Raw genomic sequence first — 24,892 nt, forward strand, 5'->3', positions numbered from 1 at the left:
ATGAACTAAACAAAGTATTACATTTCTTGTAGTTATGATATATATGATTCTGCTTTAGTGATTTTAAAAGTCTTATATTCTGCTCCATAGTGCTTTACAGCACTCTCTGAACAGTTTATAGTGTCATTATCCCCAACAATTTGGGTCCTCATTTTATTGACCTGAAGGATGGAAGGTTGAGTCAGTCAGGATCAAACTGCTGGCAGTTGGCAGAATTTGCCTGCAATACTGAATTTAACCACTGCACCTCAATGGCTCTGGTTCTGGGTCTCATAATTTTATCTACTTGCTGGTCTTGTGGCTTTCAGGAAACTTAATTCAATGACACATACTGTACACATTTCATTTGTTTAGCACATTCAGTGAAATTATTTCAACACAATATAATTTCAATTATCAAGTTTTGAAAAACTAAACCAGTGTCAACTCCTCTTTACACAGTCTGATAAATGTGTCACTCAATTGACTATGACTGTAAAAAGAACTGTTTTTATATTTCAGAAATCAACTACTTCTCCATCCTTTAGAATAAGTATTAAAATGTTTTTGTGAATATTGTTGATTTCATAAACCTTTAAACATGAATCATGCACATAATTTGAGCATTTCCCTAAGTGTGGTTATGACACTTCACATGATTTGAAATGCTGAACAATTTAGTCCCCACAATTTGTTTTGAGATGTCTAAAGAGGAACTCAGAATAATATACAACATTTGTCTAATAATAGTGAGAGATACATCAAAGAATGTTACATTGGATGTTTTTATATGTTATATTTGTTATATAGTTATTAATAGAAAAATATGCAAGAGCAATAATCTGGTAGTTAATGAGCCATTCATTTAAGTAAGAAATGAAACAGCTTGCATGGTTTCTATACATCCTTTGCATAGTTTCTAGAAATAAAAATATTAAACTTGGTGTCAGATACTTCAGTAAACAGTAGCCAAACCAGAGGTGATATTCAGCAGGTTCTGATCAGTCCTGGAGAACTGGTAGCGGAAATTTTGAGTAATTTGTAGAACCGGCAAATACCACCTCTGGTAGGCCCTAACCCATCTAATTTCTCTGATCAGCTGGGTCTTCTTTTGTTGCACTGCACAGGAGAATGGAACTGGAAAGCAGGTTAGTGGGGTGGGGAGGGAATGGGGATTTTTCAGTAACCTTCCCCCAGGAGTGGGGTATAAATGGAGATTTTAGAGTATCCTTCCTCTGCCATGCAACCAGACCACGCCCACCAGGCCACACCCGCTAGGCCATGCCCACAGAACCAGTAGTAAAAAAAAAATTGAATTCCACCACTGACCCAAATCCTCTATGTAATTATCCAGTTAAGATCAGTGATATTTTCTGTGGTGGTGCAAAACTTTGAAGAGGGCTTTGCTTCAATGGAAGTTAAAGCTACTCTGACAAGCAAGATACCTAGCTTTCTTCTAAGAGTAACGGTAAGCAGCTTCATTGTTTTTGCATTGCTTTCCTTACATTTTTTTCTGGCACTTGAAGCCCACAGAAGAGTTTTTTATGGACGTATGCTGAAGATGTTCCAAGCATATCCAGCTGTCCTAGGATTTTGAAGTGTTTTCTTTGTTGTTGTTTTTTCCTAAGGAGCTCAAGGCAGTGTACATCATGTTCCCTTCTCTCTCTCATTTTTCCACAGAAAAACATCCTTGTGCAGTAGGAAACAGCCTAAACAGTCAATTTTGTCTTGACTGATTTAAAAGATGATATAAATTAACACCAGGGATAAAAGGCAATAACAAATACTTTCAAAGAGCAGGAGAACAACCTTAAACTTTGAAAGATGGTACTAAAGGGCTGTAACCCCAAACTATCCCAGGGCTAGAAGAGGCCAATCAAGGGATACTGTTTCACAGCCTATCTTGTTGCTACTCTGAGGATAAAAACATTCCACATAAAAATGTACCTGGAAATTAAGATATTCTCCCTTTGTTTGAAACAGTCCAGATAAACCAGAGTTCCTTTTTCCCCTCTTTCTTTTTAAAGAATCTTCTAAATTTCCACTCAAATGCCACTTAAAATATCAGTACAAGAAAACAAAATATTAATTAACATCGATGCTTTTAGTTTTATTATTGATGCTTCTTGGATGTCTTTTTTAAAGTGTTAGAATTGTTATCTTGTAATGACTGTGTTTTTCATTTTCTGAGCAATTTTTTTCAAGATAGTTGATAGCTTGGTTCTGTTGGAAGTTTATAAAAGAATCTTTAGTTATCACTGACAAAACAACCCTCTGTGTATTTAGCTTTTATTGTCCTTTGCATATTAAAAAAAAACCTTAGCCCTTTTGTTATATTCTGATGTCAGTTATTTTAGTACTTTTAAACACTATAGTTGAGAATGTGTTGACATTCATTTATTCTTAGTCTGGAATAAATTAGACCTTGTACTATATATTTTAGTTAAATAATACATAGAGATGCAAAATAACATTTCAGAATTGTTAAGTTCCCTAGCCTATGTAGAAAACTCTCCAGGATTATTTGTCCCATGTTGATTTGGGGAAGCCAGGGAGAAAAATTCAAGTTTATGAAGAAATTTGCAAAACTTGAAGTCTATCCCCCCACTGTCAGGGGTTTAGAATGGTCTCCAACCTTTTTGGCTCTGTGAACTGGTGAGAGGGAGAGGGGATGGTTCCACATGAGCAGTGGGTGGGTGCGTGCAGTTCCATTTGCACAAGTAGTGGACAAACACGCCCGCTGCTCACACAAATAGAGCTATGTGCATTTGCCTACCTGCTGTGTGTGCAAGTGAAGCTGTGTGCACACATTCATACTCACCTATCACTTTTGTGGCCTGATTCTGAATGGGCCACACCCTGGTAATAGGCCACGGCCTGGGATTTGGGGATCCCTTGTTTAGAATATCAGATAAAGTTTGCAAGAAGAACAAATTCTTAGATAAAATAAGATTCTTTGGCCCATGTAAATTGGAACATTTGGATTATAGTTTAGAGATTAAGCGTTTTAGTGAGAATTACACAGAGAGACAATTATTTTGAATACCAGAGTACCATTTGCTTCATCCCTATTAGCACTTGTCAACTATAAAGCCAAATCATATTCTATAAGGTTCAAATTCTTTGCCAAAAACTGAGCATGTGAACCATGCAATTTAGAAGTGTATTAACCTTAGGCATTCCCCAGATCCTGTTCAATGGGGTGGCAAACAGGGATATATAGAATTTATCAGAAATGTATATATACAGGTGAAACTTGAAAAATTAGAATATCGTGCAAAAGTTCATTTATTTCAGTAATGCAACTTAAAAGGTGAACCTAATATATGAGATAGACTCATTACATGCAAAGCAAGATAGTTCAAGCTGTGATGTGTTGTAATTGAGATGATTATGGCTTACAGCTCATGAAAACCCCAAATCCACAATCTCAGAAAATTAGAATATTGTGAAAAGGTTCAATATTCTAGGCTCAAAGTGTCCCACTCTAATCAGCTAATGAAGCCATAACACCTGCAAAAGGTTCCTGAGCCTTTAAATGGTCTCTTAGTCTGGTTCAGTAGGAATCACAATCATGGGAAAGACTGCTGACCTGACAGTTGTGCAGAAAACCATCATTGACACCCTCCATAAGGAAGGAAAGCCTCAAAAGGTAATTGCAAAAGAAGTTGGATGTTCCCAAAGTGCTGCATCAAAGTACATTAATAGCAAGCTATATGGAAGGGAAAAATGTGGAAGAAAAAGGTGCACAAGCAGCAGGGATGACTGCAGCCTGGAGAGGATTGTCAGGAAAAGGCCATTCAAAAGTGTTGGGGACTTTCACAAGGAGGACCTTGGCTGGAGTCAGTGCATCAAGAGCCACCACACACAGACGGATCCTGGACATGGGCTTCAAATGTTGTATTCCTCTTGTCAAGCCGCTCCTGAACAACAAACATCAGAAGAGTCTTACCTGGGCTAAAGAAAAACAGAACTGGTCTGTTGCTCAGTGGTCCAAGGTCCTCTTTTCTGATGAGAGCAACTTTTGCATATCATTTAGAAACCAAGGACCCAGAGTCTGGAGGAAGAATGGAGAGGCACACACTGCAAGAGGCTTGAAATCCAGTGTGAAGTTTCCACAGTCTGTGTTGATTTGGGGAGCCACGTCATCTGCTAGTGTTGGTCCACTGTGCTTCATTAAGTCCAGGGTCAACGCAGCCATCTACCAGGAGATTTTGGAGCACTTCATGCTTCCTTCCACAGATGAGCTTTATGGGGATGCTGACTTCATTTTCCAGCAGGACTTGGCACCTGCCCACACTGCCAAAAGAACCAAAACCTGGTTCAATGACCTTGGGATTACTGTGCTTGATTGGCCAGCAAACTCTCCTGACCTGAACCCCATTGAGAATCTATGGGGCACTGCCAAGAGAAAGATGAGAGACATGAGACTGAACAATGCAGAAGAGCTGAAGGCTGCTATTGAAGCATCCTGGTCTTCCATAAGACCTCAGCAGTGCCACAGGCTGAAAGCTTCCATGCCATGCCACACTGAGGCAGTAATTGCTTCAAAAGAGGCCCAAACCAAGTACTGAATACATATGCATGCTTATACTTTTCAGAGGTCCAATACTGTTCTATGTACAATCCTTGTTTTATTGATTGCATGTAATATTCTAATTTTCTGAGATTGTGGATTTGGGGTTTTCATGAGCTGTAAGCCATAATCATCACAATTATGACAAATCACAGCTTGAACTATCTTGCTTTGCATGTAATGAGACTATCTCATATATTAGTTTCACCTTTTAAGTTGCATTACTGAAATAAATGAACTTTTGCACGATATTCTAATTTTTCGAGCTTCACCTGTAGTTCAACTTCTACTAAGCTCTCAGGTTTAGAGAGATACAGATCCCTGGATACAAGGACATGACATAAAAACATAATTGGAAAAATCTATCTGTCTGTCTGTCTGTCTGTCTGTCTGTCTGTCTATCTATCTATCTCTATCATCTATTAGTATATAAGTAGAGAATTTTCAAAATCCTTCAGAGTTAGGCAAGGAATCAAAATCCTTCAGAGTTAGGTGAGGAATCATGTAATATAAAATTCATCTCTCTCTAATTTGAGAGTTTAAGAGAATGTGAACTGTATATATACATAGCCAAGTCCATTATATAGACCCAAGACAAAACTATTTCCTTTCTACAAAAATGCATTTGGCAGTTTGTGTCTGAAACTGTTGAAAAGGTTAACATTGTATTAAATATATACCCCAAATGAGTTCCAGCTGTGAGCATGTGGGAAGCCTTTTTGCGGTTTCTGAAGAAAACACCACAGTTATTATTACTAACTGCCAGTACATTGACCCAGAATCAATGCTGAGACATTTCAATCCCATTTTCTTTTAAGTTTCTCTCACTCACTTGCTTTTCTTTACACATGTCTCAAACACTAAATACAAAAGATTATTTGAAGGTTTCCTTTAGATATTTTGGTCCAGTATATAGATGGCTAAAAAGTCTAAACATCATTTTATAACAACAGAAAAAAAAAATGGTTTTTTTAAATAAGTTTGTTGTGCTAGTTGAAGAATGGAATATACAAAGCCGTAGTGGTGCAGTATTGCAGGCTAATTCTGCCAACTTGTAGCAGCTCAATTCTCATTGGCTCAAGGTTGACTCAGCCTACCATTCTTCTGAGGTTGGTAAAATGAGGACACAGATTGTTTGGCGGCAATATGCTGACTTGTAAACTGCTGAGAGAGGGCAGTAAAGTCTAAGTGCTATTGCTATATTAAATTATAGCTGCAGATGAACTGTGAAATGTAATAGTCAAACTTACAATGTATACCTTATAAATTTGACTATTACATTACACAATATATTTACATAGTTTGCCCAGATTTCATAATTAAGATATCTCTTTATTTTTGAACTGGGGTCTAGTTATTCTTAAGGCTACATATAAAATACAAACTAGAATATGAAATTATAATTTTTTATTAAATTATCAGTCTATATTTTAGTAGTCATATGCATGTTTTTTCTGTTCTAGTCTAAGTCAAAACTTTGATCTTCAGTGATGGAGGCAAAGCAGAGAAAGCTTCTTAAATATACATTTAGGTACATTTAGGGATATCATATCGTACACTTTAAGATTTTAATTATAATCTTCTAGTTTGAGTTCCTTTACCAACAGACTGAAACCGTTATCATGTGTGGTTTCGATCTGTGCTCTCCGACTGAGTGCCCCGAGACGGCTGGTTTGGGGGCTAAGCCACCCTGTAGAGGTGGGGAAGTGGGGGAAGACTGTCAGCAAGGTTGAAGAGAGCCACATCTCTCCTCCTCAGCTGGCCATTACTCCCTTTCCCAAAGGTGGTTGCAGCAGTGGTCAGAAATGGTCACCTCAAAGAAGAACTCAACCGGAAAAGAATGTGCAGGAGGAAGATAAGAAGAGAAAGTTTTGGTTGACTGGGTTAAACTGTAAAAGCAACAACGTAAGATACCTTGGAATTTAAACTATTAAAAAAAAAATAACATTGTTCCCAAAGAAGATTTTGAAGCAGCGAAGGAGAGAGAGCGAAGAGAAAGGATTTGGGTTTTTTTTCTTCCCTTCCCTATACTGACAGCTAAGAGACTTAAGCAAGAAATTGAAAAAAAATCCACTTTGACATCAATAGGCATTTAAGCTGAAAATAAAATGTCAAAGGGATAATATAGTTTTCTGGAAACTTAAGAGCTTTTAAAAGCAGGAAAGGAGAGAAAAAGAATAAAAGGGCAGGATCTGGAAAAATGGAGGAGACTGCCTGGAATTAAAAGGAATTTACTGTGAAACCTCAACAAGATTCCTAAAAGATACATTTTAACTGAAACTTGGCAACAAAATAATAGAACCACAGGAAGTAAAAGTGGAAAAAAGAAGCAAGAAGAAACAGCTTTGGATTATTTGGATTATTTGGTGATTTTTGGATTTTTGGTTATTGCATTTAAATGACTAAAATCAATCGGGTGGTTGTTTAAAAGTGTTTAAAATGACACCACCTTTAGAAGAACTTAAAATGGAACTTAAAAAGTACAAAGAAGATGCACAAGAAGGGAGAGGTTCTTTTGGCTTCGCATTTCAACTCTTAGAAATGGAGATCTGGAACTATGAGAAACAACAAGAAACGCTTGCAGAACACGAAGATTGGGACAAAGAAGAAGCCATCTTTAATGATCAAGTAATTTTATGTGGAGGAAAAAAAGGAAAAGGGGGAAAGAGAATAAAAAGTTTAAGATTTGAAAAAAAAAACAAAAAAAGAATAGTTTGAAAAATAAGTATAAAATTAGAAAGCAACAGAAGAAGGGATTACAGAAGAGAGAATTAGAAGTAGGGAGACAAGGGGGTAAAACAGGGAGGGAGAAGAAGAGGGGGAAGAAGGAAAGGAAAAGAAGCTATAAAGGACAGAAACAAGATATAGAAAAACAGGGAAAAGGTATATGAATTGAAAGTATAAGCCTGTTTAGAGATAATGGGTGAAAACTTAATTGTAAAAGGGATTCTGCAAAGGTACATAAGATAGTATTGTTATATTACAAATAGAAATAATTTTAGAAAATATGATTAAAATGATGGATAAAATATTTATCGTAATCTAGTGGAATGTTTGTTAATAAATAAATGAAATAAAGTGAATGAGAGAATTAAATTAGGAAAGGATGGGAACATTTTAATTATTATTAATGATTTATAAAATATAAGTGAAGAGAAATATGAAAAGAAAAAAAGAATTAAGTTTATAAGTGTTCCCAAGGAAGTATGATATTTAATTGAAAAGAAAGGTTAAAGTTGTTAAGATTTTAATGAATATTAATGATAGAATTGAATTGGAATGGAATGGGTGCTTTATTTACACACACACACACACACACACACACACACACACACACACATATATATATATATATATATATATATATATATATATATATATATATGGATCTTTGGTTGTTCGGGTTTTTCCGCGTAAGATTCAAGTATCTAGGCAACGTTTCGATGAAGTCTCATTCATCATCTTCAGGCTTCTGTCTCCGGCTCTGTGCTTCTCAGAGTAATGTGAGATTGCAGCTGCTTCCTCCTTTTAACTGCCAGTGGGGGTGGGACTTGATTGGATGGGGGCTTGGCTGTGTTCTGATTGGGCGGGGGTGTGTTCTCATTGGTAGGGGGTTTGGCTGTGTTCTGATTGGTTGGGGGGCTGCATCACTACCCACTTCAAACCCCTCCGAGCCATACATGAAGCAAACCGACACCCACTATGAAGATGCAGCACGACCAAGAACTCGAAGCCAAACAGCAAGATCAAAACTCACCAGCTCAAATCCCCCAGCAACTAAGACTAACCTGAGCACAACCAAGCCCCCACCTGAACAGAACACGCCTCCAACCAATCAGAACACGGCTAACCCCCCAACCAATCAGAACACAGCCAAACCCCCTACCAATGAGAACACACCCCCGCCCAATCAGAACACAGCCAAGCCCCCATCCAATCAAATCCCACCCCCACTGGCAGTTAAAAGGAGGAAGCAGCTGCAATCTTACATTACTCTGAGAAGCACAGAGCCGGAGACAGAAGCCTGAAGATGATGAATGAGACTTCATCGAAACGTTGCCTAGATACTTCGAATCTTACGCGGGAGAAAACCCGAACAACCAAAGATCCACAAATAAATACCGCGAGAACCTCAGAAAACAAATATATATATATATATATATATATATATATATATATATATATATATATATATATATATATATATATATATAAATATAAATTTTTAAAGAATATAGTGTGTATTTTAAGAATGTACCAAATAGAATTTGATTGGAAGTTATGTATTATATTGAATGTTATAATCTTAAAGGTATACATTGAAGCTTAAATAAGAGATGAATAGATAAAATTAAAAGATATAAAGGTGTCATACTCCAATTAGTAACTACAAGGGAAAATTTGTTTAATGAGAAAAGATAATATAAAATTGAAACAGGACAGAACAAAAGTATAAATATAATGATTTGAATTGAGATGAGATGAGATAATCAAAATAAAGTTGTGAAAATTAAGAGGGGAAAAACTATGGAGAAAATGTAAAACAGTAATAAGATATGGAATAGAACACAAAAATGAGCATGAAATTTAGTTTGTGTCTATATGAAGAAGTGATAATCCGGGACCATGCTATTTTCAAAAAGAGATGTTTGATTTGTATTATTATTTTTTTTGTGAAAACCCAAATAAAATTTTCAAAAAAAATAAGATTTTAATCATACTATTTTAATTATATTTCCTTTAATAGAGTAAGTTCAAACATTCTATTACCAATAAATAATTTGTAGTGTGTTTCTTAGATAACATTTCAAACTGTCTTGATTGCTTTGTTGTTGTTCAATTGTTCAGTCCTGTCTGATTGTTCACAACCCCATGGACCATAGCACACTAGGTCCCCTTGTCCTCCACTGTTTCCTGGAGTTTGCCCAAATGCATCACTGACAGTATTTAACTAGTCTTGGTTGATACCATTATACATTTCTGTCATCTATTTCCTATTCCTATTATTTTGATTTCAGTGTTGTCCATTGAACAGTATCTAGCAACAGAATCCATATCAGTGGTGGGTTTTAAAATTTTTAGCAAAGGGTTCTCTGCCCGGTTGCTGGATGGGTATGGCCGTGGTGGGCATGGCATACTTAGCCTCCTGCACCATGGTGGGGGAGGGGGGATTTTGCCCTCCCTGGGCAACGAAGGCTTTCCTCGAGCTTCTGGGAGGGCAAAAAAGGCTTCCCGAGCTCTGAAAGTTTTCTGGAAGCTGGAAACAGAGCCATCTCCAGCCTTCCTGAACTTCTGGGAGGCCCATTTTTTGCCTTCCTGGAGCCTCCACGCATGCCCTGCACTTACCTGCATCCAAAACGAGCCGTGTGAGGATTCCTGGAAGGGACAGGGCAGGGTGGCTTGGGCCAGCCAGGTGTAGGATTTGGGGGGGGTGGTTCTCTAAACTGCACAGAATCTTAATGTCACAACTCAAATAAAGAATGGACTGGAACCAAAAACACAAAAACTATGGAACTATGGAAGGACACGTCCAATTGGTGAGGAATGTATTAACTAAATTATTAAAATTATTAAATTCCAAATTATATATCAAATTATCTAAGTGTGAGTTCCATTGTACGAAACTGGACTACCTGGGATACCGAATCTCTAATGCAGGATTGGAGATGGATCCAATGAAGGTAAAAGCTGTAATGGAATGGAAAATCTCCCAAACAATAAAACAGGTACAAAGTTTTTTGAGCTTTGCAAACTTTTATTGACAATTTATACCTAAATTTGCCCACATCGCACTGCCATTAAACGAGTTGCTAAAAACAAAGAAACAAATAGAAAAACCAAAGCCAACCCAACCAGTTAAATGGTCGGAACAATGTTAACAAGCCTTTGAAACATTAAAATCATTATTCTCTCAAACATCCATTTTATGACATCCTGATCCAACGAAGATGTACATTGTGCAGGAGGACGTGAGTGATGTGGCCATAGGGGCTGTCTTATTACAAGAGAACGAAACCGGAACACTACAGTCATGTGCATATACATCACGGAAGTTTACTACTACAGAGAGAGGCTGGGTGATATGGGAGAAGGAGGCCTTTGCCATAAAATGGGCACTAAGTGCTTGGAGGCCTCTCCTGGAAGGGGCACAGGAGGTTTTTGAAGTGTGGACAGATCACCGGAATTTAGAAGCATTACAAAAACCAAGACGATTGTCTCCTAAGCAGGTCAGGTGGGCCCTGTAATTTAAATGATTTAATTTCAAATTAAAGTATGTACCGAAAGGACAGAATTTCATGGCAGATGCCTTGTCACAGTTGCCCCAATATCCATCAACATGAGATATTATTATTCAACCCTTAATTGTTAATAATTGTTAATGTTGGTCAAGTGACTCATTTAAAGGAAACAACCCATGACACAATACGAAATGCTACTACACAGGATGATTGGCTGAAAAAAATTCCCATTTGTGTTCATTTAAAGATGGCATAGCTTGGAGAGGAAATAAAGTGTACGTGCCAGCCAAGTGTAGGAACGAAATACTTGCAAATTGTCATGATGTAAAACAGGCAGGACATTTCAGATTTTTAAATACATTACATCTAACCCGCCGTCAGTTTTGGTGGCCCAAAATGAGGGTTGATGTCGAACAGTATATAAAGACATGCCATGTATGCGCAACATCTAAGCCTTGAGTAGGCAAACCAATGGGACTATTGCAAACAGTATCAGAGCCAACACGTCCATGGCAAGATATAGCCATGGATTTTATTGTTGAATTGCCAAACAGCAAGGGATACACTGTGATATGGACCATAACTGACTTATTTTCAAAACAGGTGCACTTTGTCCCCTGTAAAGGCCTACCATCAGCAAGACGATTGGCAAACATGTTTGCGACACAATTGTATAGATTATATGGGGTGCCCAGAAGAAGACTATCTGACAGGGGGGTGAAGTTCATGGTGTGATTTTGGATGGTGTTCCTCATTTTGATGGGGTCTTCTCAGGGACTCAGCTTGGCATTTGTACTTGGCACCTGAGTACAAATGGAGCTGCAGAAAGAGTGAATGCCATGGTAGAATGATATTTAAGATCGTATATCTCACATCATCAAAGAGAATGGGTAGATTTATTACTGTTCGCTGAAATTGCTCACAATAATGCACTGCATAGCAGTACCAGGTAGAGTCCATTCTATATAGTACATAGTATGGAATTTGGCCCAAGTTCGGAATTCATCTGTCAAGAAGAAGACCCACCTGGTGTTAAAGAATGGGCAGAAAAAATTACAAGGATGTTGGAATAATATACAAAAAGCATTAGAAAAAGCTTCCAGAGAATATAAAACTCAAACAAACAAAAAACAACAGGATATTAAACCCTTCCAGGTGGGAGATAAAGTGTATCTTTCTACAAAATATATCAAATTAAAACTGAACAGCCAGAAACTGGGTCCAAAATATTTAGGCCCTTTTGATATAGTAAGAGTAATCAACCCCATGACAGTTAAACTCAAATTACCATCATGGCGGATCCATCCTGTTTTTCATACAAATTTACTTAAAACAAGTGTCACTAGAAACGACGAGATACCTATGAAACCAGTACGTGGAGAACCAGAACAATTTGAAATAGATAGAATACTAGATTCTAGAATACGAAGACATCCTATTCAATACCTAGTACAATGGAAAGGGTATCCTGAATCGGAGGCATCCTGGGTGAATGAATCGGATGTGTGTGCAGATAGACTGAGGAAAAAATTTGACAACCATCATCCCGATAAGTCAGGGGCCATTGTATAACCTCTATACTCCATTATCCCTTTGTTTAATGTGTTCTTGTACTCTAGACAGAATCTTGGTAGAGGGGGCCGCCCTGTCACGACTCCAATAAAGAATGGACTGGAGCCAAGACAGCCAGGATGTGATATGACCATAGTCTTTTACTTGCCTTACATTGATTGCGTTACCGCATTGACGTTATGATGAATATTCTTCAAATGACTGACATCAACTTCCTGACAAGGAGTGATGCAATAATAATGATTCGTGGCTGGATGTCAAGGGGGTGGAGTTGTAGTGATGATGTGAGGCAAATGGGGGTACATGGATTCATCGAGCAGGGGAAAGATGCAGTTACCATGTTTCTTTAATTTAAGGATGCTGGATATGAGGCAGCAAAGGTGGCTGGAAGGTGGTTATAGTAATTATGTTGTTATCCAAAGTATAACATGTATAAATATAGCTCTGGGTTGCAACAAAACCCAGAACTGACATTAAACATAATTTGATCACTGTTACTTGTGGTGTGGGAGATGAATAAAAACTTCACTGAAGCTGCGTGAGTGAGTTGATATATTATCGTTCACCCCCTCAATATTGGACAAACAGCTGACACTTAACTAGGGGCTCTCCCAAACCCCTGTGAACCCACAGCAGCCCACCCCTGATCCATCTCATATTGCTCTAAGCAGGGGTTGGCAATTAACAAAGAATTATCTTTATGAAAGTGTGAAAAGATGGGTTAACTTTTATGCTTTGGGGATAACCACTCTATAAAGCCTTAGTAAGACCACAGCTAGAGTACTGCATCCAGTTTTGTTTACCACATTATAAAAAAGATGTTGAGACTGTAGAAAAAGTATAGAGAAGAGCAACCAGGATGATTAGGGGACTAGAGACTAAAACATATGAAAAACAATTACAGGAACTGAGCTTGGCTAGTCTAGCAAAGAGAAGGACTAGGGGAGACATGATAGCAGTGTTCCATTATTTGAGGGGATGCCACAGAGAGGAAGGGGTCAAGCTATTTTCTAAAGCACCTGTAGGCCAGACAAGGAATCATGGATGGAAACTGAACAAGGAGAGATTTAACCTGGAAATAAGGAGAAACTTTCTGACAGTGAGAACAACCAACCCATGGAACAGCTTACCCTTGGAAGTTGTGGGGGCACCATCACTTGAGACTTTCAAGAAGAGATTGGACTGCCATTTGTCAGAAATGGTGTAGGGTCTCCTGCTTGGACAGGGGGTTAGACTAGATGACCTACAAGCCCCTTCCAACTCTGATTATCTGTTATAATCTTGAACTTTACTGTTCCATTTTTATTACAAAAGTTGGTCTTAGTCATCCTTCCACATCACTCTTGGGGGCAATGAAGGTATTAAGCCTTCCACAGTGTCACAATGTGAATTCACTGGGTAGGAGTAATTTACTAAGACTGGGTGAAACAGTGGAAAAAACATTTCAAAAAATGCTTTAACATGAAACAAGCATCACTCCTCTATTGACTATTGAGTCACCAAAGCAGTAATCTAATGGAATGCACATCACCATATGTTGCAATAATAAAATTCAGAATATAATTATACTCTTTGGGATATCTGTAAATTGGTTGCACTGGGTTGTGCCCAGTTTCTGCCACTATGAGAGAAAGGAAATCAACTTTGCATTTACCTTTCCTTCATCAGGCATTCCTTTTGTTACACCTTATCTATATCCCATTTTAGCAATCCCACCTACCTAAGCTAGCAAGTGCCAAACCTTTATGTTTCATACAAAAAGTGCCTTTTCCCTTCATACACTAATTACATACATTACATTTTCCCCTCTCCTTTTTATAGCAGTCTTGTTTTACCTGGTGAAAAGAACAAAGTATTTTGCTGAGGTGCATAATTTTGCACCTATTTCTATCATTTTAATTTGCATCACTTGGATGAATCTTGCTCTGTAAGTTTAGACACTGTCATCTCTACAAGAATAGTAGTTAACTATGGAATAAGAGTCATCACAAAACTGATAGCAAAAAAAAAAATACTTTTGAAATTTTACAGTACAAGATAGAACTTGGGGTATTGAAATAAAATAGTTGTTGAGCTATCTGTCATCAAAAATAGTTTCCTTGGTAGTCCCATGTGCTTCTGTAAGATACTATATTGTATGAAATAGATGTGTTTGTTTCAATTTACAAACTTGCTAGAATTTTTTTTTTGTACTCCTGTACTCTTTGAATGCCCTCTTTGCTCTCTATGGGGTCTCTATGGTCTGTGAAAACTTTTCAGCATTTACATAACTTCCCTAAATTCATCCCTTGCTAAAATAAGATACTAGAGACCCAATGGAATATCAGTGTATAATCAGCTCCCATAAAACAATTGAAGGAACTGGTCCCTTGTTCAATTACATTAATAAGCCAAGAAGTAAAACTGAGCTTGATGCATTATAATTCCATGCTCGGCATAGCCCTTGCTTAGATTCCTGCACAGAGGACATAAAGCAGGAGTGTTTTTTTTGTCGATTTTGCACATTAGTAAATAGCTAAAGTGACAGGTGACACAAGGTTTGGATGTTTCAGACTCTCCCAAGTGCTAACATAGCACTTTAGAAGTTCCATGACATCTAAATAGCAGCAGAGCTTTCTGAGTTCCACGCTGGCACATTAACAACCCAAAATAGCAGTCTAAATCAGTCTCTTTATTTGAAATGCCTTTCAGAAAGTATAACCTGGTTGGAAATTGACCCAAAGACATATGGCAGTAGAGCAAAAGATTAGCCATTTAGAAATGAAAAAGAAAGAGGAAGCAAGGTGGCAATTTTGGGCATGAACTTTGACAGTGTTGAGATTCTCTTGGCAAGATCATATCTAGCAGGTCAAAAATGTATGGCACAGTTTAATTCTAATCAACTTGATGTACACTAGCTGCAGTTTTCTACGATGGGCATTTGATACTGATCCTTGATTAACATTTGTTAATATAATAAATTTCTCAAATAGACATTTGTTACAAGATTATACAATTGTTCCCAGGCTTTATATGCTTCTCAGTATAATCTTCTTTGTATACATTATAAATTTTGATAGGACTGTTATCTCAAGTAGTCAGTATAAGAACTTCTTCTTTTACCAATACCAAACTCTTCTAAAATAATATTTTTTTAAATCTGAAGTCCAAAAGCAGGTAACAAATTTTTTAATATTCTTCTAATAACTGAAATTATTACTCATGGGGACATACACTTGGGCACAAATATATTTTATACTCTTCTTGCCAATTTCATCTGATGATAGGATAATAAGGTTTAATGAGGTTAAATGTCAGCAATTCCTCTTCTGTGCAAACATATGCTAGTAGGTCTGTATCCTGATCTAGGAATAAGAGAATCTTAATTAATGAGTTAGTAAAATGAATCACAGACACAGTTAAAATTAATTGACATTATTTTTCCCAGTCTAATAAAGATCAGGGATCAACATGCCAATGAGTCTGAGTCAATATTTTGCTCAGAAATATGATCTAAGTCGCACTTCCTAAAACTGCTTAAAATGCTTGTCGTGCCAACATTGGAAAGACCCTTACTATTGCCAAAATAATAATATTAAACCCATTTCTCTACGATAGTCTCTGTAGGTGAAAGTGTCTTTCTAAGAGGAGAATATTCTTTGTCATAAATTAGACATTACGCTATCCAATGTTGTTTTGTTACATGACTAGTTTCTCACAAGTTTAACACCAACCACTATGATATATGTCATTTGAGTTATGATTTTTGATATCTCTTGTACTGCTGCTACCTTGGCCATTCTGATTTTGTTTTTGTAGTGTACTTGTTTGCATACTCGTCATACTGCATTCCTATTGGACAGATACCATCGCTTAGTGATTGGTAGATAACAACAGTTCTGATTGGCCACCTAGGCGGCGGGAAGTTTAAGTAAATGCAATTGGTTGCGAGCCCCGAGCAGCCGCTATAAAAAGGGCTGCCACGTCTCGACTTTAGTTGAAGTTACTGACAGTTAATAAAGAGCTGAATTCAACTCCGGTCTCGAGTCTGCTTTTGTTCTGGCAATAGAACACTGGCGACGAGGGTGGGATTGAAGGAACAAAGACCATAAGCACGTGGCAACGACAGCTGAAAAATCAATGAGATGGCCGGCAACAACTCGCCACCCGCACCATTCAACCCAGCCAAAGAAGACTGGGAATCATATATTGACAGGTTCCTGATGTTCTTAGAAAGCAACGAAATACAAGGAATCACTGACCAGAGAAAGAGAGCTGTATTCCTGACACATTGCGGCCCAACTATTTTTAAAATGGCGAAGGCATTAGCGAGACCAAACGATGTCAAACAGATGCTGTGGCCAGACCTGAACCGAATGCTGAGAAACCATTACATGCCCATTGTGTCCAACCTCATTCGAAGACACGAATTTTACAAATGGGATCAACAAGAAGGCGAAAGTATTGGAGACTTTGTAGCAGCATTAAGGGACATTGGAGGGGCATGCAAGTTCCTCAACATGGATGAAGCCATGAGGGATTGCATAGTCCTTGGATTGAGAGACGCTACCCTGCAGAGCAAACTACTAAATCGACCCAACATTTCCGCAAATGAAGCCATCGCTGCAGCAACCGTAGCTGAAGCAGCCAAAAAATCTGCGGCAAAAATGAAGCAAATGAATACAGCCAACAGCCCAAGCCACAGCAGAGAAAAGAAAGCAGAAGGTACCCAGAAACATACTACCACAACCACCCACCGTGAAGACATCGAGTCATCAACCAACTCTGAGGAAGATGACAAAGAGGTAAACAGACTCCAGTCAGAGTGAAACCAGCGAGAGAGAAGAGGGAGAAAACCAATTTCCAGTGTGCCGGATGCAGAGGAAATCACCCGTGTTCTGAGTGACGATAAAAGACTACCAAGGAAACAAGATACCGGTAGTGGGATTGGGACACTTCAAGGTAAAGTTTAAGAAACACACTGAAATTCTTCCATTGACCATCATTGACCGAGACCGCCCCAGCCTGTGTGGTTTAGAATGGTTCGAGCCTCTAGGAATCGAAGTGACAGGAATCAACAGCGTCACCATGACAGACTGCGAAAAAGACCTGATGGAGGAGTTCCATGACGTATTTGATGGGACCTTAGGCAAGTACCATGGGACCCCTATCTCATTTAGCCTAAACCCAAACATAGCCCCCATCAGGCTAAAGGCCAGACGCGTTCACTTTGTGTTAAAGCCAAAAATTGATGAGCATCTGAACAAACTCATGCACAAGGGGTGTTAGAGCCAATCGACCATGCAAGATGGGAAACCCCAATTGTGACCCCCATGAAACCAGATGGGTCCGTGGGCATCTGTGGTGACTATAAGGCCACCCTGAACCATGCATTGCAGCAGAGCACATACCCCGTTCCAGTAGTCCAGCACCTGTTGCACTCATTGGGGGGAGGAAAATTTTTTGCAAAGCTTGATCTTGCACAGGCATATCAACAGTTACCAATTGATTCTGAGACAGCAGGGGCACAAACTATCGTAACACTAGAGGAGCCTTTAAATGCAACAGATTACAATTTGGTGTCAGCGTGGCCCCTGGCGTGTTCCAAAGCCTGGTGGAATGCCTCCTCCAAGGACTAAAAGTGGTGGTTTGCCTATTTCGATGATGTATTGATATCCGCCGGAAATAAAAAACAACTAAAGGACCAGCTAAGGGCAGTCTTGCAAAAGTTTAGAGAAGCAGGACTCAAGGTCAAAAAAGAAAAATGCCAACTTGCTACAAATCAAGTTGAGTTCCTAGGATATCTTATTGATGAAGCAGAAATTCACCCCACCAGAAAAAAAAAAATACAAGCAATAAAAGAAGCACCCAGACCCGGGTGGGTGGAGCTGACGTTGCAACGGTACTGCATGCAATCTCGGAGGTCTGAGATTGCAGCTGATATCTTTGCCTCTGGACAGTCCCAACGGACCTAAACCATCCTGAAGAGATAGTGATAGTGAAGGGCGCATCCTGTAGATCCCAGGGATATCGCAAAGTCCCTGGTTGATCCAGGAGAAGCCTGTCTTGCCTTTTCTTTTTACTATTATTGGGCTTTTTACTCTCTACCATTTTTATTTTTTACCTTGGATTATAATTGATTATTCCATAAATTGGATTAAGATTTAAAATAATTTGAAGACTTTGAATTGTTTAAAATGAGCAGGAAATTCATAGCTTCTGGCTCCTCAACTTCTACTTCTGCCTCCCCACCATCTGGAGGAAAATGTTTAATTCAGACAATGTTAAAGCAAGATAAAGAACAAGAAAAAGTGACTCAACAGGTGATTATGCAAGGAATCCAAGACCTTAAAACAAAATCAGACACTATTGAAAAGAGAATAGAGAACACTGACCAAAGAACAGAGAACATTGAACAAAGAACAGGGAAGACTGATGAAAAAATGGAAAATATCCAACAAATGATGGTGAAGTATGATGAGAGATTCCAAAAAATTGAAGAAGAAGATAAACAAAGAGATAAGAAGATTGGAAACATTGATAGTAGACTAACAGTGGTTGAACAAGGTAAAAGTGGGATGCTGAAGTGGGAGATGGACAGATCAGAATTTTATCTCAGATTCCAAAACATGGAGGAAGAAAAAGGACAAAATCTAGCTGAGATAATGATAGAAATATTGGCTGAAGCTTTGGAAATAACAGAGGAGAAGATGATGGATGGAGTAGATGAGGTATACCGAGTCTTTACAAGATATGCGATGAGAAATAACCTACCAAGAGAAGTTCATATCAGATTTACAAAAAAAGCCATTAAAACACAAATATTACAAGTGGTAAGAGAGAAAACATTGAAATACAAAGGCAAGGAGATTGTGGTTTTAAAACAAATACCTAGAAGAGTGAGAGAGATGAGAAGAAAATACCGATTCCTGACTAAAATGTTATTGAAAAAAGAGGTGAATTATAGATGGCTGATTCCAGAAGGGCTAATGTTCACATGGCAAGAACAGAGACACAGAATTGATTCAATTGAGAAAGCAGAATCATTTTACACAGAATTTTTTGGAAGGAGAGAGGAAGAGGAAGAAAAAGAGATCTCACTAATTGAATTTCAAGAGGACCAAATGGGGACTGAAAAAGAAGAAGGTGCAGTAGGTGGACATGTGGAAATCAAAGAACAACATGAACCAAGATCTACGAGAGCTGCCAAATCTAACTACAAAATATAATCACGGAAGAGAAAAAACTGATTACAATGAATATAAATGGTTTTAATTCAGCTGCTAAAAGAAGGAATTTTTTCCATAAATTAGAGAAATTAAAATTTGATATAATTTGTCTACAAGAAGTACATATTAAAAAACAATATGAACAACTGTTGGTACAGCCAAAATTAGGGAAAATATTTACTTCTTTGACTCAATGTAAGAAAAGAGGAGTGGTTTTATATATTAAGGAGACCATCTCAGCAAAACTGATTCATACTGATGAAGATGGAAGAGTATTAATGGTGGAAATAATGGACAACAATATGAAAACACTCCTGATTGCAATTTATGCTCCGAACGATAAACAAGAAGAATTCTACAAAAAATTACACATGAAAATAATTGGACTGGACTATGTCAATATAATTATGATGGGAGATTTCAATGGAATTGTAGACAATAAATTGGACTATACAGCAACAACAACAAAGCAAAACAGAAAGACTCTCCCTAAATCTTTTTTTAAAATAATAGATGAAACAAACTTAAAAGATATATGGAGAGAAAGAAATGCTAAAACCAAACAATATACTTTTTACTCAAACAGACACTTATCATGGTCCAGAATAGATATGATTTGGATCTCAACAGAACTAATATCTAACATTCAAGAAACAAACATTGAAACAAGTACTTGGGCAGACCACAATCCAATGACAATTAAATGGAAAGGACAAAAAAGAAGATCGAGATGGACGTTAAATAATATTATTTTAAAGGAAAAAGACTTCACACAGCAGATGGAGAAAGAATTGGCCTTCTTCTTTAGAGAAAATAAAAAAGAAGATACTTCAACTCAGAATGTTTGGGACGCAATGAAGGCATATGCCAGAGGCTTGATAATAGACTATACAAGGAAAAGGAACAAATTATTGGAAAAGATAGAGGCATATGGTAAGGTGGCTGGTTTGAAAATAAATAAAGATAAAACAAAGATCTTGACAAAGAATATGCTATTAAGACAAAAAGAAGAACTGGCAGACCTATTGAAAATTCAAGTCACGAGCAAGGTCAAGTATTTGGGGATACATTTGACAGCAAGATGTAGTACATCAAAAGAGAACAATTACATTAAACTTAAATAACAGATAGCATTAGATTTGACGAAATGGGAAAATCTACAATTGTCATTAATAGGGAGAATCTCAACAATCAAGATGAATATCCTACCCAGAATTTTATACCTGTTTCAAACAATACCAATTGGGCTTGGAAAGGACTATTTTGAAGATTTAAATAAAATTGTGTTGAACTATATATGGCAAGGTAAGAAAGTGAGAATAAAGTTAAAACTTTTGCAAGATGCTAGAATAAGAGGAGGATTTGGTTTGCCTAATTGGGAGTTGTATTACCAAGCTACAAACTTGATGTGGGCTAAGGAATGGATAACATTAAGAAATACTAGATTGTTGACATTAGAAGGACATGATTTGCTGTTGGGGTGGCATGCTTTTCTATGGTATAAGGGAACTAATACACAGGGTTATTTTAGAAGACATCCTATACGGGACTCTCTGTGGTTAAATTGGGAGAAGATTAAAAGACAATGTTATTTGAAAATTCCAGTCTGGTTATCGACTATTGAAGCATTTTCCTATCCTATAATATATAAGAAGGAACAAACAGTTAGATATGGGGAAATATTGGATGAAAAGGGTGAACTTAAATCTATACAAAAACTAGAGGTATAAAGATGAATTGGTTTTCATATGCGCAAATACATTCAAGGTATGATAAAGATTCTAAAACAGAGGGTTTCTATGATAAACTGACTGACTTAGATAAGATTTTGACTGGTATTGATGAAAAGGTGGTTAAAAAATTGTATGGTTATTGATTGGAAACTAAACTAGAGTAAGAACAAGTTAAAGAAATTATGATTGCTGTGGGAACTTCCGGTTGCAGGCTTCGGCAGTGGCAGGAATCTGTGACGCTGCAGGTCCCTGCTGTGCTCGCAACTGAGGTACCCCCAATTCAATTGGATTTGGGGGTTGTCGCTACCCCGAAGAGGTAGCGGAAGATAGAGGAGAGCTGGGCAGGGGTCTGGGGATATTGCAATCCCTTTTCCCAGCCGGCTAGACTCCTTTTTCCTGAGGCGGTGGAGTGGCTGTCAGAAATGGCAGCCACAAAGGAATCTTCAACCGGATAAGATCTGTGCAGGAGGAAGAATCAGAAGAAGAAAGTTTTCTTGGCTGAACCGGGACATTAAGATACTTTTAAACACCCTGGAAACCTGACTTTTGGATTGATACATTTGTTTCCAAAAGAAGTTGCTAAAGGGGTGAAAGTGCTGAAAGGAAAGTTCACTCCCCTTCCTTACGGAGAAAGCAAATGAGCACTGAAAAATCTGCTTCTTTAAGGTAAAAATAAGCTCTTTGTTATAAGTGGGAAGGAGAGGACTAAAAAAACCTTTAAAAATTTGTTGGAGGAGACACCTGAAGATTATAAGACCGGCAACTAACTGTAATACGGCTTTAAAATATATTTTGGGACTTTGCCCCAGAAGGAAAAACTGCAAAGAGAAGAAGAGGAAATATTTTGTGTTTGTTTGGATTGTTTGATAACTTTGACACTTGCAAATTACTTTAAGATTAAAAACATTTGAGTTGTTCTTAAAAATTTACAATGGCACTATCTGTGGATGAATTAAAAATGGAATATGAAAAATTAAAGGAAAGAGAACAAGAAGGCAAGGATTCTTTGGGAGCTGTCTTCCACTTCTTAGAAATGGAGGTTTCTACATATCAGCAAATACATGAGGAAGGAGGAGGAGGAGGAGGAGGAGGAGGAGGAGGAGGAGGAGGAGGAGGAGGAGGAGGAGGAGGAGGAGGAGAAGAAGAAGAAGAAGAGAGGAGGAGGAGGAGGAGGAGGAGGAGGAGGAGGAGGAGGAGGAGGAGGAGGAGGAGGAGGAGGAGGAGGAGGAGGAGGAGGAGGAGGAGGAGGAGGAGGAGGAGGAGGAAGAAGCCATTTTTAATGGACAAAAAAGTTTAATTAAGAAAGAAAATAGGAAGAGAGGAAGGGAAAATGAGAATTTCAGATTTAATAAAACAACCAAGAAAAAGAAAAATAAGGTGAAAAAAAGGTACAATGTTAGAAAGCAACAGAAAAGAGAAATACAACAGAGAGGGGAAGTTAAAAAGGTGGAGGTTAGGAGAGGGCAGGGGGGCAAAAAGACCAGACTGGAGAAGAAAAGGAGGGGAAAGGGTAAAAAAAAGCCACAAAGGCCTGAAACAAGATGCAAAAAAGCAGATTTTTTTTAGAGATAAAGGATAGAGTATAATTAAAGAAAGATTCTGCAGGAGTACATAAGATAGTATTGTAGTATTTGCATTTGAAATAGTCTATTGGAATATTACAAGATTTAATAAAATATTAAAATGTTTAATAATGATAGATTTCAATAGCTAACAAAATATTAAAGAGAATGCGTAAAATGATTAATGTTTAGTTATAGATTAATCTGTCATTGTTTTAATGTTATTATAAACTTACTATTTCATTTTCTTATTTTAAAATAATGTATTAAGCAGAATTAGAATGGAAATTATATTTTCAATTATATTATAAACTCATTATTCTTTTATTTTAAAATGCAATATGTAGAACGTACTAAGCAGAATCAGGATGGAAATTATGTGTTATTTTAAGTGTTAACTTAGGGGAAAAATAGAAAGGCGTCATACTTTAAAAGTGACTACAGGGGAAATTTTCTGTTAAAGAGAAGAGAGAAATGGATAATTGGAAAAGGATGGACAAAAGATACAAGTATAATGATTTTAAAATAAGATGAAATAAACAAAATATAATTAAGAGAGTGAAAAGAAGGGAGAAGTTATATAGAATGTATAGAATGGTAAATAAGGTAAGAATGGTATATAAGCTGAGCACGAATTTGATTTACGTCTGTAAAAAAAAAAGATGTAACCCGGGGCTAAGTCACCTTACAAAAAGAAGTTTTATGTTTTATGTTTTGTGTTTTGGTTAGCTATGTTTGATTGGGAATTAATAAAAGGAATAAAACTAAAGGGAGAAATAATGAGAAATTTGGAAAAGATATGTACAAATGATAATTTGGAATAATATTGTGTAAAAGAATGTTTTATTTGTTTTGTCAAAATTTATAAGTAGCTTCCAGACAGGAGGTTTTATGTTTTTATGTCTTATTATGTTTCTATGTTTTGTGTTTTTGTGTGTATATGTTTGATTGAGATAATAAAACCTTGGAGGAATGTTAGAAGAGGATAATTGAGAATAAAAGATAGAAGAGAACAAAACAAGTCAGAGGAAAATATAAGTATAATGAATAAAAACATATAAAATAGATAAATATAGAAAATAAATATAATTGAATAAAAGTAAAGGGAGAAATAATGAGAAATTTGAAACGATATGTATGTGGTTATAAGGAAATGTGTCAATAGTGTATAAAAGGTTTTATCTGTTTTGTTAAAATTCACAAATAACTTTCAGAAAAGAGGTCTTATGTTCTTATGTTTTATGCTTTGTTTGTCTTCAAAAACCAATAAAATTTGTTTTTTTAAAAAAAGAAATTATGATTGCTTGGAGAAGAATTTTGGATATGGGATTGATTTAGAGAAATGGCAAAAATTGTGGTCTCAAAATTATAAAATGACAATGTCAACAGCATATAAAGAAAATTTGTATAAGATGTTTTACAGGTGGCATTTTCCCCTGACAAGAATAGCAAGAATGTTCAAGAATAAATCCGAAAAATGTTGGAAATGTCATCAGATACCTGGCTCATATTACCATATGTGGTGGACTTGTGAGGACGTTAGAAAATACTGGGCTAAAATACACATGTGGTTGGAAAAAATGACAAAGAAACATATAGACTTTAAACCAGAGATTTTTTTATTGGGAATTTTACCTGATACATACAGTAAAGCTTTGATTGTAAATGCATTAACAGCGGCTAGGATTGTATTTGCTAAAAATTGGAAAAATGAGAAAATACCATTACAGGAGGAAATTTTTAAGAAAATATTGGAATGTGCTGAAATGAGTAGATTGACATTTGAAATTAGAGAACAAGAGGATAAACAATTTTATAAAATTTGGGACCTTTTCTATCAATGGTTAGATAATAAAATACAATAATAGAATACTTAGAATTTCAGAAAATAATGAATACATAAAGATTTATTCTTTTTTTGGTTATTATGTTTATAAAATGTTTTTAGGATAGATTTGGGGACGATTATATGAATTTTTATAAAATAAACTAAGTAAATTATAGTTATCTTGCAAAGTATGAA

At 36.9% G+C, this 24,892-nt stretch overlaps 1 protein-coding gene across 2 annotated transcripts in view; it reads right to left on the minus strand.

The window, feature by feature from the left end:
- The window catches only part of CDH18 (cadherin 18), a 653,626-nt gene that overhangs the window by 404,377 nt on the left and 224,357 nt on the right, over positions 1-24,892 (minus strand). Inside the window, exon 1 of one of the 2 annotated variants that reach the window (XM_087930731.1) lies at positions 1,927-1,994. The exons of the other annotated variant lie outside the window; for it this stretch is intronic. The gene's annotated coding sequence lies outside the window, so the exon portion shown is untranslated. Of the gene's footprint in view, positions 1-1,926; positions 1,995-24,892 lie in introns of those variants that run through there. 2 annotated transcript variants of the gene reach the window in all.

Source organism: Pseudonaja textilis, chromosome 3, assembly GCF_049901715.1.
Source record: "Pseudonaja textilis isolate UNSWEBS1 chromosome 3, rPseTex1.2, whole genome shotgun sequence".
Classification (NCBI taxonomy): Eukaryota; Metazoa; Chordata; class Lepidosauria; order Squamata; family Elapidae; genus Pseudonaja; species Pseudonaja textilis.